Source organism: Anomaloglossus baeobatrachus, chromosome 4 (genome assembly GCF_048569485.1).
Source record: "Anomaloglossus baeobatrachus isolate aAnoBae1 chromosome 4, aAnoBae1.hap1, whole genome shotgun sequence".
Taxonomy (NCBI): Eukaryota; Metazoa; Chordata; class Amphibia; order Anura; family Aromobatidae; genus Anomaloglossus; species Anomaloglossus baeobatrachus.
In genome coordinates this window covers 645,817,106-645,834,195 of record NC_134356.1, presented here as the reverse complement: position 1 = coordinate 645,834,195, position 17,090 = coordinate 645,817,106, and the positions used below count along the sequence as shown (strand labels likewise).

At 39.0% G+C, this 17,090-nt stretch overlaps 11 non-coding genes across 11 annotated transcripts; all 11 read right to left on the bottom strand.

The window, feature by feature from the left end:
• Nucleotides 1-1,523: 1,523 nt before the first annotated feature.
• Nucleotides 1,524-1,595, bottom strand: TRNAE-CUC (transfer RNA glutamic acid (anticodon CUC)). Its single transcript has one exon. It is a non-coding gene; the product is annotated as a tRNA-Glu (tRNA).
• A 1,818-nt stretch (nt 1,596-3,413) lies between these two features.
• Nucleotides 3,414-3,485, bottom strand: TRNAE-CUC (transfer RNA glutamic acid (anticodon CUC)). The gene has a single exon. It is a non-coding gene; the product is annotated as a tRNA-Glu (tRNA).
• Nucleotides 3,486-4,344: 859 nt separating this feature from the next.
• Nucleotides 4,345-4,416, bottom strand: TRNAE-CUC (transfer RNA glutamic acid (anticodon CUC)). Its single transcript has one exon. It is a non-coding gene; the product is annotated as a tRNA-Glu (tRNA).
• An 870-nt stretch (nt 4,417-5,286) lies between these two features.
• Nucleotides 5,287-5,358, bottom strand: TRNAE-CUC (transfer RNA glutamic acid (anticodon CUC)). The gene has a single exon. It is a non-coding gene; the product is annotated as a tRNA-Glu (tRNA).
• A 1,788-nt stretch (nt 5,359-7,146) lies between these two features.
• Nucleotides 7,147-7,218, bottom strand: TRNAE-CUC (transfer RNA glutamic acid (anticodon CUC)). The gene has a single exon. It is a non-coding gene; the product is annotated as a tRNA-Glu (tRNA).
• Nucleotides 7,219-9,036: 1,818 nt separating this feature from the next.
• TRNAE-CUC (transfer RNA glutamic acid (anticodon CUC)) lies at nt 9,037-9,108 on the bottom strand. The gene has a single exon. It is a non-coding gene; the product is annotated as a tRNA-Glu (tRNA).
• Nucleotides 9,109-9,967: 859 nt separating this feature from the next.
• Nucleotides 9,968-10,039, bottom strand: TRNAE-CUC (transfer RNA glutamic acid (anticodon CUC)). The gene has a single exon. It is a non-coding gene; the product is annotated as a tRNA-Glu (tRNA).
• A 1,979-nt stretch (nt 10,040-12,018) lies between these two features.
• TRNAE-CUC (transfer RNA glutamic acid (anticodon CUC)) lies at nt 12,019-12,090 on the bottom strand. Its single transcript has one exon. It is a non-coding gene; the product is annotated as a tRNA-Glu (tRNA).
• Nucleotides 12,091-12,949: 859 nt separating this feature from the next.
• TRNAE-CUC (transfer RNA glutamic acid (anticodon CUC)) lies at nt 12,950-13,021 on the bottom strand. The gene has a single exon. It is a non-coding gene; the product is annotated as a tRNA-Glu (tRNA).
• A 1,980-nt stretch (nt 13,022-15,001) lies between these two features.
• TRNAE-CUC (transfer RNA glutamic acid (anticodon CUC)) lies at nt 15,002-15,073 on the bottom strand. The gene has a single exon. It is a non-coding gene; the product is annotated as a tRNA-Glu (tRNA).
• Nucleotides 15,074-16,874: 1,801 nt separating this feature from the next.
• Nucleotides 16,875-16,946, bottom strand: TRNAE-CUC (transfer RNA glutamic acid (anticodon CUC)). The gene has a single exon. It is a non-coding gene; the product is annotated as a tRNA-Glu (tRNA).
• Between the last annotated feature and the right edge of the window lie 144 nt (nt 16,947-17,090).

Below are 17,090 nucleotides of genomic sequence, written 5' to 3'. Positions count from 1 at the left end.
ACCAAGAATTTGGAAGTCGAAGGTAAGAATAATTTCCGATATGAGCTCAAATGGCTTTTTGTGCAACAGAATGGAATGAATAGCTAAAAGCTCTTGTGGTCAGCATTTTTCGCTGCAAAGAGCAATTTTAATCTAAACTAACTTTGTCTGCAAGGTATGTGTCGACCTTTGAATGCAGGAACTATTGCAGAAAAAAGTGGCAGTCCCCTATCAGGAATTGAACCAGTAAACTAAGAAAACTGCTTGCTAATTAATATGGGATATTCCACAGAGTTGCAGAAAACATATAGGGTTTTAAAAAAAAAAAAAAAGAGTGTTGCCTTCACTAAAAAGCTGTTTTTCATTTTAGTAGTTGAATCCTGCCTCATTTGAGCTGGAGTTAACAGGTCAATTCAATATACTGAAGATTGTAAGTTTTTTCCTCAGACGGTATGTAGTTTACTCATTATCTTTCGCAGGAGAGCCTAGAAACTTTACCATTCAGTTCCAATATTCTATGGATAAGTAAGGAAATTTTAGGTCAAATGACAGGCCACAATGGCCAACCAATTGCGTCGGCCTTTGAATGTCGAAACAAGCACAGAAAAGTTTGCATGCACATACCGGGAGTCGAACCCGGGCCGCCTGGGTGAGAACCAGGAATCCTAACCGCTAGACCATATGGGAAATGTTGTGCTGTGTAGTCGATGATGTGGAAAAAAAGAACTTTATTTCTTTGAGTAAGCAACTTCTGCACGTTTGCAACAGAAGCTTTCCTTGTTAGCACAATAGGTGGCGCGTCAATCTCAAACTCTTAAGGTCATGATTGTGATCCTAACATGTGGCCCTTTTCTTTGGAGATTTTGTCTCCATCTTGTCTAGAGAGCCACATTTGTTTCCACTGAGTACCAAAAATCAACAATAATATATTGAGGGGTTTGAGTCCCTTGACACCAAGTATTTGGAAGTCGAAGGTAAGAATGATTTCCGATATGAGCTCAAATGGCTTTTTGTGCAAAAGAATGGAATGAATGGCTAAAAGCTCTTGTGGTCAGCATTTTTCGCTGCAAAGAGCAATTTTAATCTAAACTAACTTTGTCTGCAAGGTATGTGTCGACCTTTGAATGCAGGAACTATTGCAGAAAAAAGTGGCACTCCCCTGTCAGGAATTGAACCAGTAAACTAAGAAAACTGCTTGCTAATTAATATGGGATATTCCACAGAGTTGCAGAAAACATATAGGGTTTTAAAAAAAAAAAAAGAGTGTTGCCTTCACTAAAAAGCTGTTTTTCATTTTAGTAGTTGAATCCTGCCTCATTTGAGCTGGAGTTAACAGGTCAATTCAATATACTGAAGATTGTAAGTTTTTTCCTCAGACGGTATGTAGTTTACTCATTATCTTTCGCAGGAGAGCCTAGAAACTTTACCATTCAGTTCCAATATTCTATGGATAAGTAAGGAAATTTTAGGTCAAATGACAGGCCACAATGGCCAACCAATTGCGTCGGCCTTTGAATGTCGAAACAAGCACAGAAAAATTTGCATTCCCATACCGGGAGTCGAACCCGGGCCGCCTGGTTGAGAACCAGGAATCCTAACCGCTAGACCATATGGGAAATGTTGTCCTGTGTAGTCGATGATGTGGAAAAAAAGAACTTTATTTCTTTGAGTAAGCAACTTCTGCACGTTTGCAACAGAAGCTTTCCTTGTTAGCACAATAGGTGGCGCGTCAATCTCAAACTCTTAAGGTCATGATTGTGATCCTAACATGTGGCCCTTTTCTTTGGAGATTTTGTCTCCATCTTGTCTAGAGAGCCACATTTGTTTCCATTGAGTACCAAAAATCAACAATAATATATTGAGGGGTTTGAGTCTCTTGACACCAAGAATTTGGAAGTCGAAGGTAAGAATGATTTCCGATATGAGCTCAAATGGCTTTTTGTGCAACAGAATGGAATGAATAGCTAAAAGCTCTTGTGGTCAGCATTTTTCGCTGCAAAGAGCAATTTTAATCTAAACTAACTTTGTCTGCAAGGTATGTGTCGACCTTTGAATGCAGGAACTATTGCAGAAAAAAGTGGCAGTCCCCTATCAGGAATTGAACCAGTAAACTAAGAAAACTGCTTGCTAATTAATATGGGATATTCCACAGAGTTGCAGAAAACATATAGGGTTTTAAAAAAAAAAAAAAAAAAAAAAAGAGTGTTGCCTTCACTAAAAAGCTGTTTTTCATTTTAGTAGTTGAATCCTGCCTCATTTGAGCTGGAGTTAACAGGTCAATTCAATATACTGAACATTGTAAGTTTTTTCCTCAGACGGTATGTAGTTTACTCATTATCTTTGGCAGGAGAGCCTAGAAACTTTACCATTCAGTTCCAATATTCTATGGATAAGTAAGGAAATTTTAGGTCAAATGACAGGCCACAATGGCCAAACAATTGCGTCGGCCTTTGAATGTCGAAACAAGCACAGAAAAATTTGCATTCCCATACCGGGAGTCGAACCCGGGCCGCCTGAGTGAGAACCAGGAATCCTAACCGCTAGACCATATGGGAAATGTTGTGCTGTGTAGTCGATGATGTGGGAAAAAAGAACTTTATTTCTTTAAGTAAGCAACTTCTGCACGTTTGCAACAGAAGCTTTCCTTGTTAGCACAATAGGTGGCGCGTCAATCTCAAACTCTTAAGGTCATGATTGTGATCCTCACATGTGGCCCTTTTCTTTGGAGATTTTGTCTCCATCTTGTCTAGAGAGCCACATTTGTTTCCACTGAGTACCAAAAATCAACAATAATATGTTGAGGGGTTTGAGTCTCTTGACACCAAGTATTTGGAAGTTGAAGGTAAGAATGATTTCCGATATGAGCTCAAATGGCTTTTTGTGCAAAAGAATGGAATGAATGGCTAAAAGCTCTTGTGGTCAGCATTTTTCACTGCAAAGAGCAATTTTAATCTAAACTAACTTTGTCTGCAAGGTATGTGTCGACCTTTGAATGCAGGAACTATTGCAGAAAAAAGTGGCACTCCCCTATCAGGAATTGAACCAGTAAACTAAGAAAACTGCTTGCTAATTAATATGGGATATTCCACAGAGTTGCAGAAAACATATAGGGTTTTAAAAAAAAAAAAAAAAGAAAAAAAAAGAGTGTTGCCTTCACTAAAAAGCTGTTTTTCATTTTAGTAGTTGAATCCTGCCTCATTTGAGCTGGAGTTAACAGGTTAATTCAATATACTGAAGATTGTAAGTTTTTTCCTCAGACGGTATGTAGTTTACTCATTATCTTTCGCAGGAGAGCCTAGAAACTTTACCATTCAGTTCCAATATTCTATGGATAAGTAAGGAAATTTTAGGTGAAATGACAAGCCACAATGGCCAACCAATTGCGTCGGCCTTTGAATGTCGAAACAAGCACAGAAAAAACAGAAAAATTTGCATTCCCATACCGGGAGTCGAACCCGGGCCGCCTGGGTGAGAACCAGGAATCCTAACCGCTAGACCATATGGGAAATGTTGTGCTGTGTAGTCGATGATGTGGAAAAAAAGAAATTTATTTCTTTGAGTAAGCAACTTCTGCATGTTTGCAACAGAAGCGTTCCTTTTTAGCACAATAGGTGGCGCGTCAATCTCAAACTCTTAAGGTCATGATTGTGATCCTCACATGTGGCGCTTTTCTTTAGAGATTTTGTCTCCATCTTGTCTAGAGAGCCACATTTGTTTCCACTGAGTACCAAAAATCAACAATAATATATCGAGGGGTTTGAGTCTCTTGACACCAAGAATTTGGAAGTCGAAGGTAAGAATGATTTCCGATATGAGCTCAAATGGCTTTTTGTGCAACAGAATGGAATGAATAGCTAAAAGCTCTTGTGGTCAGCATTTTTCGCTGCAAAGAGCAATTTTAATCTAAACTAACTTTGTCTGCAAGGTATGTGTCGACCTTTGAATGCAGGAACTATTGCAGAAAAAAGTGGCAGTCCCCTATCAGGAATTGAACCAGTAAACTAAGAAAACTGCTTGCTAATTAATATGGGATATTCCACAGAGTTGCAGAAAACATATAGGGTTTTAAAAAAAAAAAAAAAGAGTGTTGCCTTCACTAAAAAGCTGTTTTTCATTTTAGTAGTTGAATCCTGCCTCATTTGAGCTGGAGTTAACAGGTCAATTCAATATACTGAAGATTGTAAGTTTTTTCCTCAGATGGTATGTAGTTTACTCATTATCTTTCGCAGGAGAGCCTAGAAACTTTACCATTCAGTTCCAATATTCTATGGATAAGTAAGGAAATTTTAGGTCAAATGACAGGCCACAATGGCCAACCAATTGCGTCGGCCTTTGAATGTCGAAACAAGCACAGAAAAATTTGCATTCCCATACCGGGAGTCGAACCCGGGCCGCCTGGGTGAGAACCAGGAATCCTAACCGCTAGACCATATGGGAAATGTTGTGCTGTGTAGTTGATGATGTGGAAAAAAAGAACTTTACTTCTTTGAGTAAGCACAACTTCTGCACGTTTGCAACAGAAGCTTTCCTTGTTAGCACAATAGGTGGCGCGTCAATCTCAAACTCTTAAGGTCATGATTGTGATCCTAACATGTGGCCCTTTTCTTTGGAGATTTTGTCTCCATCTTGTCTAGAGAGCCACATTTGTTTCCACTGAGTACCTAAAATCAACAATAATATATTGAGGGGTTTGAGTCTCTTGACACCAAGAATTTGGAAGTCGAAGGTAAGAATGATTTCCGATATGAGATCAAATGGCTTTTTGTGCAACAGAATGGAATGAATAGCTAAAAGCTCTTGTGGTCAGCATTTTTCGCTGCAAAGAGCAATTTTAATCTAAACTAACTTTGTCTGCAAGGTATGTGTCGACCTTTGAATGCAGGAACTATTGCAGAAAAAAGTGGCAGTCCCCTATCAGGAATTGAACCAGTAAACTAAGAAAACTGCTTGCTAATTAATATGGGATATTCCACAGAGTTGCAGAAAACATATAGGGTTTTAAAAAAAAAAAAAAAAAAAAAAAAGAGTGTTGCCTTCACTAAAAAGCTGTTTTTCATTTTAGTAGTTGAATCCTGCCTCATTTGAGCTGGAGTTAACAGGTCAATTCAATATACTGAACATTGTAAGTTTTTTCCTCAGACGGTATGTAGTTTACTCATTATCTTTGGCAGGAGAGCCTAGAAACTTTACCATTCAGTTCCAATATTCTATGGATAAGTAAGGAAATTTTAGGTCAAATGACAGGCCACAATGGCCAAACAATTGCGTCGGCCTTTGAATGTCGAAACAAGCACAGAAAAATTTGCATTCCCATACCGGGAGTCGAACCCGGGCCGCCTGGGTGAGAACCAGGAATCCTAACCGCTAGACCATATGGGAAATGTTGTGCTGTGTAGTCGATGATGTGGAAAAAAAGAAATTTATTTCTTTGAGTAAGCAACTTCTGCATGTTTGCAACAGAAGCGTTCCTTTTTAGCACAATAGGTGGCGCGTCAATCTCAAACTCTTAAGGTCATGATTGTGATCCTCACATGTGGCACTTTTCTTTAGAGATTTTGTCTCCATCTTGTCTAGAGAGCCACATTTGTTTCCACTGAGTACCAAAAATCAACAATAATATATCGAGGGGTTTGAGTCTCTTGACACCAAGAATTTGGAAGTCGAAGGTAAGAATAATTTCCGATATGAGCTCAAATGGCTTTTTGTGCAACAGAATGGAATGAATAGCTAAAAGCTCTTGTGGTCAGCATTTTTCGCTGCAAAGAGCAATTTTAATCTAAACTAACTTTGTCTGCAAGGTATGTGTCGACCTTTGAATGCAGGAACTATTGCAGAAAAAAGTGGCAGTCCCCTATCAGGAATTGAACCAGTAAACTAAGAAAACTGCTTGCTAATTAATATGGGATATTCCACAGAGTTGCAGAAAACATATAGGGTTTTAAAAAAAAAAAAAAAGAGTGTTGCCTTCACTAAAAAGCTGTTTTTCATTTTAGTAGTTGAATCCTGCCTCATTTGAGCTGGAGTTAACAGGTCAATTCAATATACTGAAGATTGTAAGTTTTTTCCTCAGACGGTATGTAGTTTACTCATTATCTTTCGCAGGAGAGCCTAGAAACTTTACCATTCAGTTCCAATATTCTATGGATAAGTAAGGAAATTTTAGGTCAAATGACAGGCCACAATGGCCAACCAATTGCGTCGGCCTTTGAATGTCGAAACAAGCACAGAAAAGTTTGCATGCACATACCGGGAGTCGAACCCGGGCCGCCTGGGTGAGAACCAGGAATCCTAACCGCTAGACCATATGGGAAATGTTGTGCTGTGTAGTCGATGATGTGGAAAAAAAGAACTTTATTTCTTTGAGTAAGCAACTTCTGCACGTTTGCAACAGAAGCTTTCCTTGTTAGCACAATAGGTGGCGCGTCAATCTCAAACTCTTAAGGTCATGATTGTGATCCTAACATGTGGCCCTTTTCTTTGGAGATTTTGTCTCCATCTTGTCTAGAGAGCCACATTTGTTTCCACTGAGTACCAAAAATCAACAATAATATATTGAGGGGTTTGAGTCCCTTGACACCAAGTATTTGGAAGTCGAAGGTAAGAATGATTTCCGATATGAGCTCAAATGGCTTTTTGTGCAAAAGAATGGAATGAATGGCTAAAAGCTCTTGTGGTCAGCATTTTTCGCTGCAAAGAGCAATTTTAATCTAAACTAACTTTGTCTGCAAGGTATGTGTCGACCTTTGAATGCAGGAACTATTGCAGAAAAAAGTGGCACTCCCCTGTCAGGAATTGAACCAGTAAACTAAGAAAACTGCTTGCTAATTAATATGGGATATTCCACAGAGTTGCAGAAAACATATAGGGTTTTAAAAAAAAAAAAAGAGTGTTGCCTTCACTAAAAAGCTGTTTTTCATTTTAGTAGTTGAATCCTGCCTCATTTGAGCTGGAGTTAACAGGTCAATTCAATATACTGAAGATTGTAAGTTTTTTCCTCAGACGGTATGTAGTTTACTCATTATCTTTCGCAGGAGAGCCTAGAAACTTTACCATTCAGTTCCAATATTCTATGGATAAGTAAGGAAATTTTAGGTCAAATGACAGGCCACAATGGCCAACCAATTGCGTCGGCCTTTGAATGTCGAAACAAGCACAGAAAAATTTGCATTCCCATACCGGGAGTCGAACCCGGGCCGCCTGGTTGAGAACCAGGAATCCTAACCGCTAGACCATATGGGAAATGTTGTCCTGTGTAGTCGATGATGTGGAAAAAAAGAACTTTATTTCTTTGAGTAAGCAACTTCTGCACGTTTGCAACAGAAGCTTTCCTTGTTAGCACAATAGGTGGCGCGTCAATCTCAAACTCTTAAGGTCATGATTGTGATCCTAACATGTGGCCCTTTTCTTTGGAGATTTTGTCTCCATCTTGTCTAGAGAGCCACATTTGTTTCCATTGAGTACCAAAAATCAACAATAATATATTGAGGGGTTTGAGTCTCTTGACACCAAGAATTTGGAAGTCGAAGGTAAGAATGATTTCCGATATGAGCTCAAATGGCTTTTTGTGCAACAGAATGGAATGAATAGCTAAAAGCTCTTGTGGTCAGCATTTTTCGCTGCAAAGAGCAATTTTAATCTAAACTAACTTTGTCTGCAAGGTATGTGTCGACCTTTGAATGCAGGAACTATTGCAGAAAAAAGTGGCAGTCCCCTATCAGGAATTGAACCAGTAAACTAAGAAAACTGCTTGCTAATTAATATGGGATATTCCACAGAGTTGCAGAAAACATATAGGGTTTTAAAAAAAAAAAAAAAAAAAAAAAGAGTGTTGCCTTCACTAAAAAGCTGTTTTTCATTTTAGTAGTTGAATCCTGCCTCATTTGAGCTGGAGTTAACAGGTCAATTCAATATACTGAACATTGTAAGTTTTTTCCTCAGACGGTATGTAGTTTACTCATTATCTTTGGCAGGAGAGCCTAGAAACTTTACCATTCAGTTCCAATATTCTATGGATAAGTAAGGAAATTTTAGGTCAAATGACAGGCCACAATGGCCAAACAATTGCGTCGGCCTTTGAATGTCGAAACAAGCACAGAAAAATTTGCATTCCCATACCGGGAGTCGAACCCGGGCCGCCTGAGTGAGAACCAGGAATCCTAACCGCTAGACCATATGGGAAATGTTGTGCTGTGTAGTCGATGATGTGGGAAAAAAGAACTTTATTTCTTTAAGTAAGCAACTTCTGCACGTTTGCAACAGAAGCTTTCCTTGTTAGCACAATAGGTGGCGCGTCAATCTCAAACTCTTAAGGTCATGATTGTGATCCTCACATGTGGCCCTTTTCTTTGGAGATTTTGTCTCCATCTTGTCTAGAGAGCCACATTTGTTTCCACTGAGTACCAAAAATCAACAATAATATGTTGAGGGGTTTGAGTCTCTTGACACCAAGTATTTGGAAGTTGAAGGTAAGAATGATTTCCGATATGAGCTCAAATGGCTTTTTGTGCAAAAGAATGGAATGAATGGCTAAAAGCTCTTGTGGTCAGCATTTTTCACTGCAAAGAGCAATTTTAATCTAAACTAACTTTGTCTGCAAGGTATGTGTCGACCTTTGAATGCAGGAACTATTGCAGAAAAAAGTGGCACTCCCCTATCAGGAATTGAACCAGTAAACTAAGAAAACTGCTTGCTAATTAATATGGGATATTCCACAGAGTTGCAGAAAACATATAGGGTTTTAAAAAAAAAAAAAAAAGAAAAAAAAAGAGTGTTGCCTTCACTAAAAAGCTGTTTTTCATTTTAGTAGTTGAATCCTGCCTCATTTGAGCTGGAGTTAACAGGTTAATTCAATATACTGAAGATTGTAAGTTTTTTCCTCAGACGGTATGTAGTTTACTCATTATCTTTCGCAGGAGAGCCTAGAAACTTTACCATTCAGTTCCAATATTCTATGGATAAGTAAGGAAATTTTAGGTGAAATGACAAGCCACAATGGCCAACCAATTGCGTCGGCCTTTGAATGTCGAAACAAGCACAGAAAAAACAGAAAAATTTGCATTCCCATACCGGGAGTCGAACCCGGGCCGCCTGGGTGAGAACCAGGAATCCTAACCGCTAGACCATATGGGAAATGTTGTGCTGTGTAGTCGATGATGTGGAAAAAAAGAAATTTATTTCTTTGAGTAAGCAACTTCTGCATGTTTGCAACAGAAGCGTTCCTTTTTAGCACAATAGGTGGCGCGTCAATCTCAAACTCTTAAGGTCATGATTGTGATCCTCACATGTGGCGCTTTTCTTTAGAGATTTTGTCTCCATCTTGTCTAGAGAGCCACATTTGTTTCCACTGAGTACCAAAAATCAACAATAATATATCGAGGGGTTTGAGTCTCTTGACACCAAGAATTTGGAAGTCGAAGGTAAGAATGATTTCCGATATGAGCTCAAATGGCTTTTTGTGCAACAGAATGGAATGAATAGCTAAAAGCTCTTGTGGTCAGCATTTTTCGCTGCAAAGAGCAATTTTAATCTAAACTAACTTTGTCTGCAAGGTATGTGTCGACCTTTGAATGCAGGAACTATTGCAGAAAAAAGTGGCAGTCCCCTATCAGGAATTGAACCAGTAAACTAAGAAAACTGCTTGCTAATTAATATGGGATATTCCACAGAGTTGCAGAAAACATATAGGGTTTTAAAAAAAAAAAAAAAGAGTGTTGCCTTCACTAAAAAGCTGTTTTTCATTTTAGTAGTTGAATCCTGCCTCATTTGAGCTGGAGTTAACAGGTCAATTCAATATACTGAAGATTGTAAGTTTTTTCCTCAGATGGTATGTAGTTTACTCATTATCTTTCGCAGGAGAGCCTAGAAACTTTACCATTCAGTTCCAATATTCTATGGATAAGTAAGGAAATTTTAGGTCAAATGACAGGCCACAATGGCCAACCAATTGCGTCGGCCTTTGAATGTCGAAACAAGCACAGAAAAATTTGCATTCCCATACCGGGAGTCGAACCCGGGCCGCCTGGGTGAGAACCAGGAATCCTAACCGCTAGACCATATGGGAAATGTTGTGCTGTGTAGTTGATGATGTGGAAAAAAAGAACTTTACTTCTTTGAGTAAGCACAACTTCTGCACGTTTGCAACAGAAGCTTTCCTTGTTAGCACAATAGGTGGCGCGTCAATTTCAAACTCTTAAGGCCCTGTCACACACAGAGATAAATCTGCGGCAGATCTGTGGTTGCAGTGAAATTGTGGACAATCAGTGCCAGGTTTGTGGCTATGTACAAATGGAACAATATGTCCATGATTTCACTGCAACCACAGATCTGCCAAAGATTTATTTCTGTGTGTGACAGGGCCTTTAAGGTCATGATTGTGATCCTCACATGTGGCCCTTTTCTTTGGAGATTTTGTCTCCATCTTGTCTAGAGAGCCACATTTGTTTCCACTGAGTACCAAAAATCAACAATAATATATTGAGGGGTTTGAGTCCCTTGACACCAAGTATTTGGAAGTCGAAGGTAAGAATGATTTCCGATATGAGCTCAAATGGCTTTTTGTGCAAAAGAATGGAATGAATGGCTAAAAGCTCTTGTGGTCAGCATTTTTCGCTGCAAAGAGCAATTTTAATCTAAACTAACTTTGTCTGCAAGGTATGTGTCGACCTTTGAATGCAGGAACTATTGCAGAAAAAAGTGGCACTCCCCTGTCAGGAATTGAACCAGTAAACTAAGAAAACTGCTTGCTAATTAATATGGGATATTCCACAGAGTTGCAGAAAACATATAGGGTTTTAAAAATAAAAAAAAAAAAAAAAAGAGTGTTGCCTTCACTAAAAAGCTGTTTTTCATTTTAGTAGTTGAATCCTGCCTCATTTGAGCTGGAGTTAACAGGTCACTTCAATATACTGAAGATTGTAAGTTTTTTCCTCAGACGGTATGTAGTTTACTCATTATCTTTCGCAGGAGAGCCTAGAAACTTTACCATTCAGTTCCAATATTCTATGGATAAGTAAGGAAATTTTAGGTCAAATGACAGGCCACAATGGCCAACCAATTGCGTCGGCCTTTGAATGTCGAAACAAGCACAGAAAAATTTGCATTCCCATACCGGGAGTCGAACCCAGGCCGCCTGGGTGAGAACCAGGAATCCTAACCGCTAGACCATATGGGAAATGTTGTGCTGTGTAGTCGATGATGTGGAAAAATAGAACTTTATTTCTTTAAGTAAGCAACTTCTGCACGTTTGCAACAGAAGCTTTCCTTGTTAGCACAATAGGTGGCGCGTCAATCTCAAACTCTTAAGGTCATGATTGTGATCCTCACATGTGGCCCTTTTCTTTGGAGATTTTGTCTCCATCTTGTCTAGAGAGCCACATTTGTTTCCACTGAGTACCAAAAATCAACAATAATATGTTGAGGGGTTTGAGTCTCTTGACACCAAGTATTTGGAAGTTGAAGGTAAGAATGATTTCCGATATGAGCTCAAATGGCTTTTTGTGCAAAAGAATGGAATGAATGGCTAAAAGCTCTTGTGGTCAGCATTTTTCGCTGCAAAGAGCAATTTTAATCTAAACTAACTTTGTCTGCAAGGTATGTGTCGACCTTTGAATGCAGGAACTATTGCAGAAAAAAGTGGCACTCCCCTATCAGGAATTGAACCAGTAAACTAAGAAAACTGCTTGCTAATTAATATGGGATATTCCACAGAGTTGCAGAAAACATATAGGGTTTTAAAAAAAAAAAAAAAGAAAAAAAAAGAGTGTTGCCTTCACTAAAAAGCTGTTTTTCATTTTAGTAGTTGAATCCTGCCTCATTTGAGCTGGAGTTAACAGGTTAATTCAATATACTGAAGATTGTAAGTTTTTTCCTCAGACGGTATGTAGTTTACTCATTATCTTTCGCAGGAGAGCCTAGAAACTTTACCATTCAGTTCCAATATTCTATGGATAAGTAAGGAAATTTTAGGTGAAATGACAAGCCACAATGGCCAACCAATTGCGTCGGCCTTTGAATGTCGAAACAAGCACAGAAAAATTTGCATTCCCATACCGGGAGTCGAACCCGGGCCGCCTGGGTGAGAACCAGGAATCCTAACCGCTAGACCATATGGGAAATGTTGTGCTGTGTAGTCGATGATGTGGAAAAAAAGAAATTTATTTCTTTGAGTAAGCAACTTCTGCATGTTTGCAACAGAAGCGTTCCTTTTTAGCACAATAGGTGGCGCGTCAATCTCAAACTCTTAAGGTCATGATTGTGATCCTCACATGTGGCACTTTTCTTTAGAGATTTTGTCTCCATCTTGTCTAGAGAGCCACATTTGTTTCCACTGAGTACCAAAAATCAACAATAATATATCGAGGGGTTTGAGTCTCTTGACACCAAGAATTTGGAAGTCGAAGGTAAGAATGATTTCCGATATGAGCTCAAATGGCTTTTTGTGCAACAGAATGGAATGAATAGCTAAAAGCTCTTGTGGTCAGCATTTTTCGCTGCAAAGAGCAATTTTAATCTAAACTAACTTTGTCTGCAAGGTATGTGTCGACCTTTGAATGCAGGAACTATTGCAGAAAAAAGTGGCAGTCCCCTATCAGGAATTGAACCAGTAAACTAAGAAAACTGCTTGCTAATTAATATGGGATATTCCACAGAGTTGCAGAAAACATATAGGGTTTTAAAAAAAAAAAAAAAGAGTGTTGCCTTCACTAAAAAGCTGTTTTTCATTTTAGTAGTTGAATCCTGCCTCATTTGAGCTGGAGTTAACAGGTCAATTCAATATACTGAAGATTGTAAGTTTTTTCCTCAGATGGTATGTAGTTTACTCATTATCTTTCGCAGGAGAGCCTAGAAACTTTACCATTCAGTTCCAATATTCTATGGATAAGTAAGGAAATTTTAGGTCAAATGACAGGCCACAATGGCCAACCAATTGCGTCGGCCTTTGAATGTCGAAACAAGCACAGAAAAATTTGCATTCCCATACCGGGAGTCGAACCCGGGCCGCCTGGGTGAGAACCAGGAATCCTAACCGCTAGACCATATGGGAAATGTTGTGCTGTGTAGTTGATGATGTGGAAAAAAAGAACTTTACTTCTTTGAGTAAGCACAACTTCTGCACGTTTGCAACAGAAGCTTTCCTTGTTAGCACAATAGGTGGCGCGTCAATTTCAAACTCTTAAGGCCCTGTCACACACAGAGATAAATCTGCGGCAGATCTGTGGTTGCAGTGAAATTGTGGACAATCAGTGCCAGGTTTGTGGCTATGTACAAATGGAACAATATGTCCATGATTTCACTGCAACCACAGATCTGCCAAAGATTTATTTCTGTGTGTGACAGGGCCTTTAAGGTCATGATTGTGATCCTCACATGTGGCCCTTTTCTTTGGAGATTTTGTCTCCATCTTGTCTAGAGAGCCACATTTGTTTCCACTGAGTACCAAAAATCAACAATAATATATTGAGGGGTTTGAGTCCCTTGACACCAAGTATTTGGAAGTCGAAGGTAAGAATGATTTCCGATATGAGCTCAAATGGCTTTTTGTGCAAAAGAATGGAATGAATGGCTAAAAGCTCTTGTGGTCAGCATTTTTCGCTGCAAAGAGCAATTTTAATCTAAACTAACTTTGTCTGCAAGGTATGTGTCGACCTTTGAATGCAGGAACTATTGCAGAAAAAAGTGGCACTCCCCTGTCAGGAATTGAACCAGTAAACTAAGAAAACTGCTTGCTAATTAATATGGGATATTCCACAGAGTTGCAGAAAACATATAGGGTTTTAAAAATAAAAAAAAAAAAAAAAAGAGTGTTGCCTTCACTAAAAAGCTGTTTTTCATTTTAGTAGTTGAATCCTGCCTCATTTGAGCTGGAGTTAACAGGTCAATTCAATATACTGAAGATTGTAAGTTTTTTCCTCAGACGGTATGTAGTTTACTCATTATCTTTCGCAGGAGAGCCTAGAAACTTTACCATTCAGTTCCAATATTCTATGGATAAGTAAGGAAATTTTAGGTCAAATGACAGGCCACAATGGCCAACCAATTGCGTCGGCCTTTGAATGTCGAAACAAGCACAGAAAAGTTTGCATTCACATACCGGGAGTCGAACCCGGGCCGCCTGGGTGAGAACCAGGAATCCTAACCGCTAGACCATATGGGAAATGTTGTGCTGTGTAGTCGATGATGTGGAAAAAAAGAACTTTATTTCTTTGAGTAAGCAACTTCTGCACGTTTGCAACAGAAGCTTTCCTTGTTAGCACAATAGGTGGCGCGTCAATCTCAAACTCTTAAGGTCATGATTGTGATCCTAACATGTGGCCCTTTTCTTTGGAGATTTTGTCTCCATCTTGTCTAGAGAGCCACATTTGTTTCCACTGAGTACCAAAAATCAACAATAATATATTGAGGGGTTTGAGTCTCTTGACACCAAGAATTTGGAAGTCGAAGGTAAGAATGATTTCCGATATGAGCTCAAATGGCTTTTTGTGCAACAGAATGGAATGAATAGCTAAAAGCTCTTGTGGTCAGCATTTTTCGCTGCAAAGAGCAATTTTAATCTAAACTAACTTTGTCTGCAAGGTATGTGTCGACCTTTGAATGCAGGAACTATTGCAGAAAAAAGTGGCAGTCCCCTATCAGGAATTGAACCAGTAAACTAAGAAAACTGCTTGCTAATTAATATGGGATATTCCACAGAGTTGCAGAAAACATATAGGGTTTTAAAAGAAAAAAAAAAAGAAAAAAAAAGAGTGTTGCCTTCACTAAAAAGCTGTTTTTCATTTTAGTAGTTGAATCCTGCCTCATTTGAGCTGGAGTTAACAGGTTAATTCAATATACTGAAGATTGTAAGTTTTTTCCTCAGACGGTATGTAGTTTACTCATTATCTTTCGCAGGAGAGCCTAGAAACTTTACCATTCAGTTCCAATATTCTATGGATAAGTAAGGAAATTTTAGGTGAAATGACAAGCCACAATGGCCAACCAATTGCGTCGGCCTTTGAATGTCGAAACAAGCACAGAAAAATTTGCATTCCCATACCGGGAGTCGAACCCGGGCCGCCTGGGTGAGAACCAGGAATCCTAACCGCTAGACCATATGGGAAATGTTGTGCTGTGTAGTCGATAATGTGGAAAAAAAGAAATTTATTTCTTTGAGTAAGCAACTTCTGCATGTTTGCAACAGAAGCGTTCCTTTTTAGCACAATAGGTGGCGCGTCAATCTCAAACTCTTAAGGTCATGATTGTGATCCTCACATGTGGCACTTTTCTTTAGAGATTTTGTCTCCATCTTGTCTAGAGAGCCACATTTGTTTCCACTGAGTACCAAAAATCAACAATAATATATCGAGGGGTTTGAGTCTCTTGACACCAAGAATTTGGAAGTCGAAGGTAAGAATGATTTCCGATATGAGCTCAAATGGCTTTTTGTGCAACAGAATGGAATGAATAGCTAAAAGCTCTTGTGGTCAGCATTTTTCGCTGCAAAGAGCAATTTTAATCTAAACTAACTTTGTCTGCAAGGTATGTGTCGACCTTTGAATGCAGGAACTATTGCAGAAAAAAGTGGCAGTCCCCTATCAGGAATTGAACCAGTAAACTAAGAAAACTGCTTGCTAATTAATATGGGATATTCCACAGAGTTGCAGAAAACATATAGGGTTTTAAAAAAAAAAAAAAAGAGTGTTGCCTTCACTAAAAAGCTGTTTTTCATTTTAGTAGTTGAATGCTGCCTCATTTGAGCTGGAGTTAACAGGTCAATTCAATATACTGAAGATTGTAAGTTTTTTCCTCAGACGGTATGTAGTTTACTCATTATCTTTCGCAGGAGAGCCTAGAAACTTTACCATTCAGTTCCAATATTCTATGGATAAGTAAGGAAATTTTAGGTCAAATGACAGGCCACAATGGCCAACCAATTGCGTCGGCCTTTGAATGTCGAAACAAGCACAGAAAAGTTTGCATTCACATACCGGGAGTCGAACCCGGGCCGCCTGGGTGAGAACCAGGAATCCTAACCGTTAGACCATATGGGAAATGTTGTGCTGTGTAGTCGATGATGTGGAAAAAAAGAACTTTATTTCTTTGAGTAAGCAACTTCTGCACGTTTGCAACAGAAGCTTTCCTTGTTAGCACAATAGGTGGCGCGTCAATCTCAAACTCTTAAGGTCATGATTGTGATCCTCACATGTGGCCCTTTTCTTTGGAGATTTTGTCTCCATCTTGTCTAGAGAGCCACATTTGTTTCCACTGAGTACCAAAAATCAACAATAATATGTTGAGGGGTTTGAGTCTCTTGACACCAAGTATTTGGAAGTTAAAGGTAAGAATGATTTCCGATATGAGCTCAAATGGCTTTTTGTGCAAAAGAATGGAATGAATGGCTAAAAGCTCTTGTGGTCAGCATTTTTCGCTGCAAAGAGCAATTTTAATCTAAACTAACTTTGTCTGCAAGGTATGTGTCGACCTTTGAATGCAGGAACTATTGCAGAAAAAAGTGGCACTCCCCTATCAGGAATTGAACCAGTAAACTAAGAAAACTGCTTGCTAATTAATATGGGATATTCCACAGAGTTGCAGAAAACATATAGGGTTTTAAAAAAAAAAAAAAAAGAAAAAAAAAGAGTGTTGCCTTCACTAAAAAGCTGTTTTTCATTTTAGTAGTTGAATCCTGCCTCATTTGAGCTGGAGTTAACAGGTTAATTCAATATACTGAAGATTGTAAGTTTTTTCCTCAGACGGTATGTAGTTTACTCATTATCTTTCGCAGGAGAGCCTAGAAACTTTACCATTCAGTTCCAATATTCTATGGATAAGTAAGGAAATTTTAGGTGAAATGACAAGCCACAATGGCCAACCAATTGCGTCGGCCTTTGAATGTCGAAACAAGCACAGAAAAATTTGCATTCCCATACCGGGAGTCGAACCCGGGCCGCCTGGGTGAGAACCAGGAATCCTAACCGCTAGACCATATGGGAAATGTTGTGCTGTGTAGTCGATGATGTGGAAAAAAAGAAATTTATTTCTTTGAGTAAGCAACTTCTGCATGTTTGCAACAGAAGCGTTCCTTTTTAGCACAATAGGTGGCGCGTCAATCTCAAACTCTTAAGGTCATGATTGTG